General features: G+C 45.7%; 1 long non-coding RNA gene across 1 annotated transcript; it reads right to left on the reverse strand.

Moving 5' to 3' along the window:
* Positions 1-973: 973 nt before the first annotated feature.
* LOC309875772 lies at positions 974-8,519 on the reverse strand. Its single transcript, XR_014317067.1, has 3 exons — positions 8,508-8,519; positions 7,980-8,045; positions 974-1,209 (listed from the first exon to the last, which is right to left on the reverse strand). It is a non-coding gene; the product is annotated as an uncharacterized lncRNA (long non-coding RNA).
* Positions 8,520-14,769: the final 6,250 nt, after the last annotated feature.

Genomic DNA, 14,769 nt, shown 5'->3' on the forward strand with positions numbered 1-14,769 from the left:
ATCCCTCCTTCCACATCCTTGCAAGCCACAAAAGGCTTTTAACAGCGAAGGCTGAGCTTGAATCTCCCATTCCAAAGTCCTGCGTGGATCTCAAAGGCACAGAGGTCCTCAGTAGCCACTGGGATCCCTGAACATCCCATGGGGTGGAGCAAAGACCTTTGTCACCTTGGTTCAGTCTTGCTCTGGGGCAGTGACTGCTGGCAGAGGGGGCAAAATATGCCAACAGCCACCACAAAATCACCCGGCACTGTCTGGCAGAGACCTCAATGTGACCCAGAAGACACACTCCTAGCAGAGCCAATCTCTTTTCAACCACAGAGCCATCCTTCCTTCCCCATGTCTCTGTGTCACATGCTCCAATCGTGGCGGTATTTCTCCAACACAATGAAATAAACCCATGTAATAGAATTGTTATTTTTTTTCCTAGCTCTTGAGTTTATCTATCCAAAACATTTTTAGGAGCTGGATAGCAGAGCAGAATGCCAGTCTCAAAATCGTAACTTTTAAAGTCGGGTGAAAAATTAAAACAAATTAAAAATAGATATTAAATTTGAGAGAGGCTGAAAAAGTTCTGCTGGAACTTGGAGGAGTTTCAAATGTTATTTTTAACCATAGACATTTAGCTCTTATGGGAAACAAAACTTAGAAGGACAGATATAATTAGGTCAGATATTGAGAAACTTATTATGCTTTGCTACAGATGATCCCAGGAGAATGTAACTTAAGCCCTTTTTTTTGTATTAAGATTCAATCATGGTTCTTCACTTTTTTATGTGGAGTGCTGTTCAAAGAATAAAATAAAGTAGGATAGAAATATGCTTTGTATTCCTAACTGTTTCAGCATGTGAAGCAATGAACGTTTGACAAGAAATCCGAGGACAGAAGGCAAGATTTTTATTTCATTTTGTACCAAAATACATAACATTATGCTAGCATCTGTGCCTGGTTTTGTTCCCTGCGTAGATACAATTGATACACGGCTGATACTGCTATCTCCTGGGATGATCTGATGCGTGGCACCTCCAAAGCACCGCTGCGCAAATATCGGCTACGCCTTGCAGCGTGATTGCAACACAGGCATTGTTCAAACGACAAGTGGGGAAACTGAGGCAAGGAACCTGATGATCAACACCAAGCCTGTTTCACAGCTGCAGTCAGGACTCAGGAGCTTCTGCCTTCTGCTCCCGTTGCTTCTGCAGAGGCATCCACCTTCACAAAAGAAATATACATTTCATACAGAACCGGAGGAGAAAAGCCTCTTTCAAAAGAAGAAATGAGCCAGTAGGTGGCTGATAGAGGGTACTGCTAACACATGGATCTGTCATTACTCATAGCATTTATCGTGTCTGTTACTGAGGCACACTGTTCTTTAAAGTAGGTGTCTAATTTGAGGGATACTGGTTTTCTCAGCAGCTACAGCGATCTGGGGGGGAAGTCTTGGTAAGCTGCCTGAAGTGAGATATCGCACATCATTCATTGTAAAATGTGCTCAGAGGGAAGTGGAAGTGGACTGGAGTCATGGTAGGCAGGCCCTGAATACCACGTTTTCCTGGCAGAGCGCCAGTGGCTCAGGAGTAGGAAAAATAATCAATATTCTCACTGACATGGATTTGTCGGCACCTCTTCTGGAACCCACAGCCAAGTCAGACACCCCATATACAAGCAGAAGAGCCTTTTGGCTAGGTAGCTTCCATTTCTCAAAGATGGTTTAACTCTATCAGCAACAGGTCTCTGCTAGTATAAAATGTTTGTCCAGCCAGCAGGGAATTTGTGTGTATGGCTATTAGCACAAATTCTGTAGTTTGGATTCTCAACTACCATCAAAATGCATTTTTTTACAATGTCTGGATCTGGAGTTTGGGTCAGACCCTTCATTACAGGTGAATGAAAGCAAAGGAGTCTCTTTCTAGACCATGTCCAGGCCAGGAGTAGTGAGAAGCCACTTTTGAATCCATCTTGAACCTGAGGTGAAGATTAGCAAGATGAACATAATTTTCCAAGGTAAGTAAGAATCTCATGTGTGGCCTGTAAGAAATCTTCATCGAGACAAAGTGGTAGAAGGTGACTGACTCCTGTACTGCACTGTAAAGCATACATTTGTGGCAACATAAGAGTTTCATCCATCCCACTGTTGCCAATATTCAGGACTTTATTTGCTTTCTACACTTGTAAACAGTAGAGATTACAGACATAGTTTCCTTGTCTGCCACAGGAGGTATTAAGGTTGATGAGCTGTTCCTAATTATTGCTAATGACTACAAGGTAGTGATATTGCTCTTCACCTTCAAGGTAGTAAGTGGCATCAAGCTATGTCAATAATTTCCCAGAATAAACATTGTATTCTTACTTTCCAATTTAAATTGCACTCTTATTGATGCAATAGACTGTAACTGTTTCTTCAGGCTGTGGAAAACTTCCAGTAAGCAATAAAAGCCTCGGCCATGTAATTCTGTTGGGTGCTAGTTCCTCCCAGTGCTTTGCTTGCTGAGCTTACAATAGAGCCATACAAAAGAAACAAATTCCCTGTCTGCAACATATGAACTGTACAGCAAGCATCGTTTTTTTTTTTTTTCCCCTTCCCAAGCAGAGCTGGCTTGATCTCTCTAAAATATACCACCTCCTACATGCCACCACAGAACCTCACTGCCCTTAGAAATTCACGTCTGCTGAGTTATATCTCAAAGCCCTGAAGTCACCTTTCCAAGACTGCCTGTTAGGGATAACACTTTTGCTGGTGTCCAAACTGACATAAATTAAGACTTGTTGAGATTAACATGGAGAATACATGTGTTTTCCTATGCTGAGTAACTCTGTAGGCACACTTCTACAAGAGCTCTTTCTTTCCAGCTATTTCTCTTCTCTCAGACATCTGTCAAGTCTATCCCAAGCCTTGTCAACCTGCTCGTATTGCTTGGTACAGTTCTGCCAAGAGACTGAATTCCTTTACTCAAGGTACATTGGCTAAGGAAGGTGTCATTGTTGTTTTTATTTATTTATTTATTTAATTTTATTTTGGCTGAGGCAGCTGGTCTAACTTTTCTCAGTCTAAAAATCTATCCCAGCAAAATCACTTTTTTTTTTTGCTTCTATACCAAGACTCAACTTTTTCCAGCATACAAACACCATTTGTATGTGTAACACCGCATGCAAATGACTGGTGTAGCAATAACAGCTCTCTCCTGACACAATGGCTGAGCTCTGAATTTGACATTTGAGTGTTCCCTGCTGTAGGCAATAGTGGCTCTGTCTCCAGAGTAGTGGCAGGGGAGCAGACTATGCAGAAAGCAAACTCTGCCTTAGGTTTTCAGGATGCTTAGCTAAAAGATGTTATCAGGAGAACATGGAGCTTCATCCTCCGGTTTTGACAGGTAAAATTGTCTTCCTTTTGATCCTTGAAACATCATATTTCTCTGTTAGTATTCAAGGCAACCAGTAGGATAGCTACTCGCCTTTTCTATTTTTCAGAGAAAAGCAAAACCAAATTCTTCCTGGTTTGATACAAGAGAGACACTGTCTACTTGAAATAGAGCCAGCTTTTGAAAATGAGTTAAAAGTCATCTCCTTGCCAATTTTTGTGGGTGTTCATCCTGCCTGGGTAGCAAGAAAATTCCTGCAGGGAATGAATGTCAGAGCAAGCAGGTAATGAAGAGCTAACCCCCTGTGAAATTTCTTTCTTCCTTCCTGTGAGGAGGAGGAGGAGAGGGGAAGGCAGATGGTAACTCTTCACTGGAGCACTGTGCGTATGTCTGTTTTTGAAGCTTTACCTCTACTGAATTGATGCGTTTGACTAAAAAATTATATTTTTCCTGCAGAAAACAGGAGTAAGACATCAGCATATTCAATGGCTGCGTTCCTGTGAGCTGGGGGAAAGTACTTAGGAAAGCAGGGAGAGGAGAGAGTAGGAGCTGCTTGCTGCAGAGAGCACTCCCAGCAAGAAGAACATATCAGGACAACTGCCAGCACACTGAGTGAAAGGTGTTGGGGAGTGTTTGTTGTTCAAATTTACTAAATTGATGTGATTTATTGTGCTTTTCTTTCATCCCCCTCCAAGATGTTACATCTGTTTGAATACATTTTTTACTTTATTGCTCATTATTGGAGATATTTCACTCAGTGAGGCCCAAGTAATATAATGCAATTTCCCAGATTTCACCACGGAAGCTCAAAATGATGTTTAAGTGCTTCTCTGCAAAGGCCCTCTAAAAATTGAACCCAAGCCCTACTTCATTAGTCAGTTTGTGGCAGAACAGCAGGAAAGCCTGTCTCAACTTGAATTTTATGTCTATATTAAATATATATATATATTTTCACAATAAAGCCATAACCTAGGCCTACATCTTCTCAGAAAAACAGAACGTGTCAAAAACGTTGTTAAAGCAGTATTTGTTCATTAGCCTCTGATCACATTTTAAGGAAGACAAAGCAGTACATCCTTTTCAATGCAAGGGGAATATTTCCTAAATTACCTATTTCCTAAATTTGGGGGCATAAAATTTGTCTACTTGAGCCAACTGGGGAGTCTGAAGTCCATCATGCTGTGGGTGCCAGGGTGAGGGGGTGAGGATGATAAAAACCTATTTAAATCTACAATGAATGCACTGGATTGTATTAGTTTCACCTTTCTGAAAATGCTGCATTCCAACACATTCAAAATGAAACCTTAGCTTTTTTTCACATCAAAAACCCCTTTCCTTTCAAGTTTTTCCTACATTTAATTTAGCGAAAGTCATTTTATCTCCCCAAGTAGAGCACAGTGCCTTCTGTCTTTGTGCCCAGGTCCCACATTTTGTTTCTTTACTGAATTTCCATTTCAGCAGGAGCAGTAAAAAAAAGCTCTCAGTCCAGAGCAGCCGCAGACCTCATGGATCTTTATTCATCAGGTGAATGCCAAAAGTCAGTAATTTGTGAAGTTGGGCAAAACTGAGGGTTTTCACCCACACTGGCCTGGAAACATCACTGCCCTCACAGGGACACCCCCAGGAATGGAGAGTGTGCTATCAGGGGAGGGCTTGGGGAGCCCTAATTAGCACCTCAGGAGGGTGCTGATTAATTGGGTTAATTGGCAACCTGAGCTGTGAAGTACAATGCCAGGCTGGACGAGTGAGGCCTGGTGGGGTACAGTGGCCTCTGACTGCCATTGTGGTCTCCTCATCTGCCAGAAGCTTCCCCCAGTCCTGAGGTGGGGAGGACAGGGCCCTGCGGCCATCTTAGGGCAGCGTGAGGGGCTGGCATGGCCATGTTCCTCCTCCTTTCACTTGTCTCCTGAGGTATTACCAGTGTTGCCCTCTCCCTGTGGAAGCACATGGAGTTTCCTAGCAATTTCTGGGCAGGAGGCAACTGGGGAAAAGCACAGCACTAAAGGAGCAAATGGCAGCAGCAAATCCAAATGATGGCGGCCACCCGCCCGTACAACATCCATCACGTTACTGTGGGGAGGCTGGCTTTCCTCCAGACGGTCAAACTGCCACCAGTATTTTCCAAAAAGATCCAGTGCCCACTGCTGCAAACGGTGTATGTGGCACTGGAAAAAGGCAGGGAGACAATGACAGTGAGGTGGGGTTTGTATCAGCGCCGCTGCCCAGCCCATGCCCTGCAGCAGACAGCAGAGAGGGATGGGGGGAAGGAGTGAAAACAGCTATGTTTTTGGTGCAAGATCCAGGGAGGAACGAAATAGTTTGAAGTTGCCTTGTGTTTTTTTTTGTTTGTTTGTTTGTTTGTTTGTTTGTTTTTTTCTCCTTTTTTGTCTCATCCTATTCTGAACCAAGGACAGGAAGCAAAGGAGTCCTGGAAACGTTTCATTGCTTTGGTTTTATGAAATCAGGAAAATAAGAAGTATTTAATTAATTCTGAGTAGTCTGAAATAGTTTACTTCTGCTTTTGTGTCTATTATTCTCCATGAAAGTCCTCAAAATCCTTGCCTGTTTCTTTCTGTTGGACGTAGCTAAAGAAGACGCAGGGCAGTCCCAATGAATCGGCATGCAGCTACCTTGACCCTTGGCTTCTGCTGAGATCTCAGCAACACGCAGCAGTTGTGGAATGCCTATCCTGCTTTACATTCAGCCCCTAGCTTATTCTGGAATAACTTTCATGTGTAGACAAGCCAGGACAAGGCTGCAGTGCTAACTACGCCGTCTTTCTGTCTTCAGAAATTCTCCCATGGGAAGGGAATACTTTATTTCCTCTTTAAAGCAGTGATTTGTCCCAGTATCTTCCACAGCTGCACAAAAAGGGGGAGACTAGACACCAGGATTTGTCTGAAGTGAGATGGGCTGGATCTCGAATAAGCAACTCAAACTCCCTTTAAGTTAATGTCTCAGCTACCATTTTAAGATGGATCCAAACCAGAACACCGAATGCAACTCCTCTAATGCCAGGGAAATTCAAATCCAGGTCCAACTTAGAAACCTAGGAATGAGAGGTGAGGTAATATGACACTTCCCTTGGGATGGCTGTGCAAAAGAATGCAGGAAGAAGGAAAAATTAACCCTGTCTGCATGCAAAGCAAGCCACGTCCCTCCTGCTCTCCAGTCCTGGGGGAAGACTCTGCTTGTTCAAGATTTGAGCATTACTCCTACCCCCCAGACAAGAAAGGGCATGATACAGTTCTAATGACTGGGATCTAGGGGAATGTGGAGTTCATGACGAATATTGCAGACTTAGCAATACTGATTTTGGTGGTGTGGAGGTGGCATAAAATTAAAAAAAAAAAAAATAAGATTTTAGAAACATTTGCTTTGATTTGATGCAAGAAAGATAGTTAGCAAATAAGCTGCACCTGATACTTATTACATTTTTACAGGTGAACCTCACCTACACTTGAATATTTATTCAGCTGTATAGCACTGGATTCAGAGTGAATGTCATATGATTGTCTGCAGTGAATAAAGATGACCCTAGAAATCAGTACCACAAGCACTTGCTGTACTGTCCCTTTTATCATGGTTTCACAGCATTTACACTATGATAAAAAAAAATGGCAAAGTGATTTTGAAGGCAGATACATCAGTATAGCAGCCTCACTCAAAGCTTCTATTAGAATAATTTTTGGAGAGGGAAGAGAGAAATTTTGAAGGAGATGGAATCTGAAAAAGAGCCTGGGGCAATGGCTGATTTCCACTTCAGCAGACATCAGGGATGGGCAAGGGAATCTCAGCTGTGGTACCATCTGAAGGGTGACACTTTCAGTTGAGTAGCACCGAAGTGCCATGCATCATCAGCCAATGTTTTGTTCAATATTTATACAGAGCCAACACCTGTAATTTCCTGGTCTAGAAGCTACGGGAATACCAGCTAATGCAAGGAAGCAGTATCTACTAATGCAAACAAACTCACTACAGATATACTTATTTGTCTGTCAGTGTTGTGCTTGCTGATAAAATGCAGATATTTCGTCCTGAGTTTGCAGATGTACTTAGTCAAAGATGAAGAATCGAAAAAGATCAGGTGTGAAGGACTTATGACATTAAAAACAGGACTTGCATATTGCAGACAATAATCCAGTATGGAAGGTTTGAAACATACGGTGACTTTACTTACTCCTACCTTTTGGATCAGAGACTATTGAAGTTAGCTGGAAAAAAAAAACAACAAGGCAATACACAGCCAAAACCATGGAGCTGCATATGGTTTTGACTCAAAACTGTACAAAAAGGCAGACTTTCAGTGGTGTTGGAGTCAAAACCGTAATTCCCTCCTTCCATTTTGAGTTTCCTCATTCCCCTGGGGAAGGATGCCCATCAGGAAACTCAGCCCTGCTGTAGCCAGGTTGGCCTTGGTTTGTCGTGAAGGGCTGCGGGGCAGTCAGGGAGCTCAGCTGAGGCTTGGTGCTGGAACAGTGAAGCCCACAGCCGAGCTCCGGAGAGGTCCCAGGTAGTTCTATTTAGAAGCTACAGCTTCCACCAAATTAGTTATGGCCCCCTGCGGGCTTAGATCTAGGCCAGTTTTAAAACGATCGCAGCCCATTATATTTAAATACTCACCCGCAGCTTGTGTGGTAGCAGTGCAGCGTCTAAACCAGGTCGATGACTAATCAAGGGCAGTTTGTGCTAAAAAGGAGGAAAGAAACTGTGGCACATGCGTGACTTCGAGACAGGGCCCAGTGTCACACGCTCTGCCAACGTGGGGCTCTGCAGCGCCAGGGTCAGCCTCCTCCCAGGCTGGTCTCGGGCGTTATCTGGGTTCCTGTTGAAGGGAAATCTGATGTTTTCACCCAGATTTGAGTACTGAAAGGATATGGTGTCACAGCTATCTGATTGTAGGATGAAGGGCGCTGTTCGCATCATATTAAGGATGATACTTTCTCATGCGCACTGGTATAAAGCTACACCCACAAGTGTCTCACATATAATTGTCTCCACATGTAAGTGCCCTCTCAAGCCTCTGCGTGAAATTGCCCTGATCTCTGAAGATTCAACGGGATTAATTTCACCCTACTTCGGTGCTTACCGTGTCTCTTGCCTCAGTTAGTCCGCTGTGCTCCCTCTGTAGTCAGAGAGAAGCAGTTTTACCTGATCTCCTGGAGGCATCTGCACGAGGACAAGACGAATCAGGTTCTGGAAGTGCTGATTTTTCTCAGGTGACTACAGAGGCACCCAGCACTTTGCTTCGGAGCTGCTGTCCCCACACCCCGGTCTCCCGCTCCCTGTGTTACTGCCGGGTCTCTGCCTCCCTGCCTGCCCATAGTTTCCACAGGAAGCGTGTGTGGGTGGCAGATGTGATCAGCCCCACAGGATAATCCTGGCTGACACACAGCGCTGCGACCAGAGATCCCATCTGGAGGTGGAGTAAGCTGCAAGGTGTATCTGTGGGAAGGGAAGAGGCTCAGGTGCTTGTCACGGCGATCCAAGAGACCAGAAACCCAACGAACCTGAATGTTTTTAGCCATAAACGCAGCACAGGAACCACCCAACCCTCCAGTATATGTTGCTATGATTCCCCCCTGTTTTTACAGGCTTTCATTTTTACTTTGGCTTAGCTCTTTGGCGAGGGAGGTGTCTCCTTCCTCTTTCTCTCCAGGCCTTTTGAGCTCCATACCTTCTGCACCCCATGCAGCTGCAGAACGTCGCCTCTCGAGGTCCTCCCGCAGCCCCAGCCCTGTTAGGGTGGCAGCGACCCATCCCACCCCGTGCTTGCTTAACCCACCCTGTGCCACACCAGCCTTTTGCTGGAAGACCCCTGCTCCAAGAGGCAGGGAAGGCCAGGGCACGGGGAAGCTGGCTTAGCACCCCAAACCCATCCTGGGACTGCCTACAAACAGACCTGGCCATGAGCCTGGCCTCCCGTGAGCTCCCAGGGAGAAATACCACGACGAGCAACTGCAAAACACGAAGAGAAGAGGCTGAAAGGAAGCAGCTGAGCTTCGCAGATGATCTGAAGCAGAATCTAGTGGGTGTTTCTCTCCTTTCGGTTCCCTCTGAAAACCCTGGCTGGCAGCGGTAAGATCACATGGGTGCACAAGCCAGATATTGCACAACCTCCTTCCCCACCGCTGAAGAGGCGGCGTGGTTGTTTTTTAATATACACTGCCCCCTCTGGCTTCCCTCTCCGCTGCTTCTCTGCTGCCAGGTGCCAAGCTCCTGCAGGAATTAGGAGGGAAGAGGACAGCAGCGAAGCTTTACGGATCACGTCAGCCAGGCCATGCCATGTCCTCGGGCAACGCGGGAGAAAATGGAAAGGTGCTGGCTGGAAAATCTGCCAAAATCTGTCACTTCTGAGGCACGGGAGGCACAGGAACATTTTTCAGCCTCAAAGTGCAGTCCTCATCCCTGCAGCCAGCAGGGTTCACGTAATTTGACGTCCATTTATTTTTGTTTCTTTCGCGGTTTTGCTTAGCAATGTTATTAGCATTTACACAATCTCCAGCAGCCTCGGATACGAGCACCTCATGACAACGAGCAGGGCACAGGATTCGCGCCGCCGCGGCTGCTGCGTTTCGCTCGGAGACAGGTGTTCTCGGGGATGGCTGGGAGAAAGTGGGCTTTTGGTGGGGAAAACTATCTTTATAGCAGATAGGTCTAAGAATAGACCGACTCCTTGGCGTGGACCCATCTCTCAGAGACATCCAGATGGGAATCCTGAGTCCAGTGAGTCAGACCGTCTGTGCAAGATGAGGGGGCAGAGGGCTCCTTCTCTGCAGATCTTACTGGATAAGCAGGATTTAGGGAGCGTTTTCACCCCCGTGAAAGCTCCCCGTGACCCTGCAGGGTTTTGGGGCACCCGTGCAGAAGGTTATGGCTGTGGGCAAGACCATTTTCGTGTGTTTTCCCCAAAAATACAGCCACCAGCACATCCCTCGCTGGCTGTGCACCGGGAAAGCTCTCCCAAGAAGGCAGAAAGGGAAATTTGATGGCACTGTTCCAGAAGAGGAGACGAGGCAGAGATACGCTCAAAGTATCTGAGGAAAAGGGCTTGTCCTCCTGTGGGTTCAGAGAGGATTTTGCTCAAAGGAGAGAAAGGAGAAGGCGGTCCAACCAGGCTGGATTTGTCCCCGTCGTGAGATCCCCCGTTGCCTCCCCTCGCTGGTGGGCAAAGGACAGTATTTCTAAAGCAAAAATGGGCAAAGAACAAAGTGGTGGCAGGACTTTTTGAAGCTATTTGATATATTTTCACACATAGCAGGCACATAACCCTTATTTGATTGGGTATGCCAGAAATGAACTTTCTCTTGAATGTATGGCCTTTCAGAGCTGGCACAGAAAAGCTGGCCAGATAAACACAGCGTTGGTTTTGGTATTCTTTAGAAGTGGCTTTGAAGCTGTAAGGATCACTGCTGTTGGATTGAGTGATGTCAGGAATCATCCCTCAGGAAGGAACTGGGTCATTCAGAAATGCCAGCCAAAAGCAAGGTCTTTTCAAGGTGGTATTTGTACGAGTGAATGGAGAAATCTTCGCTCTCGAACCTGTATGCTCACAGGTGAGAGAGATATCTGCTGACATATATTTTATGTATATCTTTTATATGGATTCACCCCTTTCCTTATCATTTCTACGATAAGGAAAAATAGTGTCTTTGTGCAACATTTACTTTTCATTATTTGGCAGGGAATGCTCTAAAATAAATTTTCCTGAAGCAAAGCCATCACAGGAAGGGTTGTTCTCGTTTATTCTCGCATTTGCTGAGGTGGAGAGCAGCAGTGGTCCTCCATCCATCCCTCTGAGATGGCCGTGTACTGTGCGGTGAGGGATCATGGTTATTTGTGAAGTGTTTCCAATGCTCAGAGAGAAAAGAGATATGACAGGATAAAGTATTAATTCTATCGCATCTTGATGTTATCCCTATAAATCCCAGAGACAAATAACACCAGTTTTAGCAAATCACTCCCTATCTATTCAGGATGGCATTTCAGGCTTTGGTAGAGCAGTAAATTAACACTGCATCCTGGATGACTGGCTGAAGAGCTCTGAGCATCTCCTGAGCTTCCGTGCTCACGGATTTTAAACTTTCAGTATTCCAGGATGCTGACAGGCACTGTTTTCCCAAAAGACATGCTTCTGTCAAGTCATCTGTATAACTCAGTGCAGCATCATGAAACAAACGCACCTCTTCTGCATTTGTAACACTTTTCCTCTTGCTGACTCTGTTCAGGATGACTAAGGTCCTGGTCTCTAATACCCAGAGAAATTAGTGGAAGTGAGGCATGTACCTGCTTTGTTGTTTTTAATCTTCCTTAATTTTCATGTAGACCCACAGGGATCAGCTTCTTGTATGGGAGGGGATGACTGTGCGAGTGTCAGAGAGCTGTTACACAGGGAATAAAACTGGCAAATTGTGTAAGGGCGAACGGAGTGAAACTCCTGGCAGGTATCACTTCCACAGGAGAAGTAAACCAGGGAAATGTCTGAGCACGCAGTGAAACCAGACGCAGATGCTCCCTTTTTCAGATTTTCCCCTAACCTTTGTAGCTTGCCTGTAGCATGTTAAGGACAAGCTCTTAGGCATGAGCACAGCGTTGGACCTCTTCAAATGCCACCTGAAAGTGCTGTGGATACAGGGGGCAGCCGATGGAACATGTTCAGATGTTTCCAGAGGCTCTCGCAGCCCTTAGAGGCTAGCCAGAATTTTTCATCAGCTAAAGCCCTAATTGCACGTACTCTAAGCCATAGCAGAAGCATCGATTCATAGAATGGTTTGGGTTGGAAAACACCTTAAAAACCATCCACTTCCAACCCCCAAAGGCAGAGTAAAGCTGTGCCTGCTCCGGGCTGACACCTCTGTTCAGTTCATGCCGTGAATTATGCCTAGACAAAAAATGTATTAAAAAGCTAAGTGGAACTTGACAAACCATCAAGATATGTTTTATAGGGAGAAAATGTACAAAATGAGTAATATTTATGCATAGTTAAAGCATATTTGCCAAATGCTGGTGAAATGGGAAATATTAATTAATACTTTTTTTTTTTTTTTTTACAGCAGAAAATTAATTGAAATTATTCAGAGTCCAATCCTGCTCTCCTCGCGCTGTGACTAATCTAAGCGAGATGAATAGGCTACTTGTAGAACAAGAAACTGCTCAGCATGACTAACTTAGGAGGAATCAAGCCCTCGCTGAGCATTATTAACCAGGTTTGAAGCACGGTGCTCATTTTGTGTTCTCCCACTGAACGTCAGGCAGTTTTCTCCGCTCCTTTAGCTTTCCAAGATGCCCAGGAAGGTGGCCTTTCAAACCGTGCCAACAAAACAAGCTTGCCATGAGAGGTGCAAATGGTATTCTTGCAGGTGTCAAACAGCTACGCCACGTGCAAGGAGTGAAGTCACTCCTTGTAGCACCCTCAGTGTCAAAATGCTGCTTCCCGGAGCCAGCTGAAGGCAGATGATGTAAAGGCACAGCTCAGGACCTTCCCTTGCATTTCTCAGGGCACTCGTTTCTGCAGCCATCTGCTGCGCAGAGCCGATGCTCTCGGTGGTGTTCATTATGAGACATGGTTTTAAAGCATTTAACATAACCACAGCCTGACAGACAGGAAGATGTTTATCCCCTTAGGGAAGGGATCAACAAAAGTGCATCTGGAAGCAAAGCAACGCGTTTGGATCCTGTCCTTGTGGCCTGGCTCCATGAAAGAGGAAGCCAATCTTTCTTCTTTGCCTTCAGGAGGACTTTACACTTCTGATCCAGAAATGTGTTAGCAGAGATCAGAGAGAGGAGGTGGCACCCCAGATGGCCCACTGGCAGATCCTTGGATTTCCCCAGAAGGGGACCCTAATGCTCTTGCTGAGTCCTGTTTTTTGTTTTCTGTGTCCCGTGTGGGCAGCTCAGCTGGTCTGAAGGCAGAAAGGAGACATCTGCCCGACAGCAGCGCCGGCACACTGAGGAACTGGTGCATGTTCCAGATAGCTACTATTTTTCTCTTTGCACCTGACCTAAGGCAAGGACTTTTCCCTTGGTTCTAATATCAGGAGAAAAAAATAAAAAATAAATCCTGAAGTTATGGCTACCTACTAAGCTATTCTAATTTATTTAGTGTTGGTCTTTACATAATCAGGTCTTATACAGGACTACAGGCTTTCTGATTATCCCCTGCTCAACACACATGAAAGGCAGGCTTGTAATTCATGCTACGATGCAGGATGCTGTGAGCAGCAGCGGAGAGGACCACCCCGAGGCTGAGTCACGCCACCTACACCAGACACCTCGCCCAGGAGGCTGTGAGTCAGCCGTGAGAGCGCCCATCTCCCCGCGGATGGCAGGGACAGGGACGGCTGGCACACGGCAGCTGCCCAGATTTTCAGTGGCTGGGCTTAGGTGAACTCTGCCCCGGCTCCCTGCCGTCAGAAATGGGGCATTCTGCCTTGAAACCCCGGTGTTCACAAGTTATGGACTGATCTGAACCCCTTTGCTTTGCTCAGCCTACTCGAGTTTGGTGCTGGAAAGCTGCTCTGCCTCTTCGAGAGCTGGCTCTGGGAGCATTTGTCAAACTGAGAGCATTTACAGAAGGCACCTGCTCTTTAATGGGGTCTCATAAGTCCCTTCTAAACTGCTGATATCTACTGGGAAGAGGGACGGTGGCCTTCTTGCAGGGGTCACAGGGCTTTCTTCATCTTGGCTCCTACCACCAAACCCACCATTTTGGCTTCCCACCAAAGCCAGCATCACTCCCGCTGGTCCTTATGGACTCAGGGGGTTCATTTATGTCTCTGCAGTGCGTGCCAGGTGCTGATTTTTCCTTTCAACAAGCATTTCCTTTCATTTATCTACATTGCATCTCCCCTGCCTTGTATTGCCCTTCAGCTCCCTTCAGGTTCTTGAAAGCTCTTTGCTCCTCTGGTCACAACTTTGCCTCATTACTGCCCTATAGCTCAGAAGGGCTCGTGCACAACATTGTGCCTTTTGGACAAACTGTCACCAGCCAGAGGCTCGCGTGGCTTTGTGCTGATGCCGTGCTCTGAAGCCTCTTACGGAGGCTTGTTTTCTTGTTAAGTAGCCCTTCTCAACCTGGACACGCTCTCCTATTGACTTAAAGGTCATGTTTAACCTCCAAAATCCCCGTCCAGAACTCTGCAGGCTGCAACGCGAATTTTTGAGCAGAGAAGGATCGAGTCTGGGGAAAAAACTGCAAGGAATGATGCTGCAGAGAAATATCCCACCATCTCCTAAACACCCTGCCTGAGCTCTTGGCTTCTCTTGTGGCTACAGAATGCTACCTAAGCCATACAGCCCATGTTGCAGTTTCCCTTTGGAACAAATTATAACATTTTTAGCTAAACATTTATGGTTTAAGCATCATTTTTTATTTAGGAATAGAAAACAGCGCAGTTAACATTCTGAGCTGTTT

The sequence above is a fragment of the Aythya marila genome (genome assembly GCF_965140915.1).
Source record: "Aythya marila genome assembly, chromosome: 2".
In the NCBI taxonomy this organism is placed as follows: Eukaryota; Metazoa; Chordata; class Aves; order Anseriformes; family Anatidae; genus Aythya; species Aythya marila.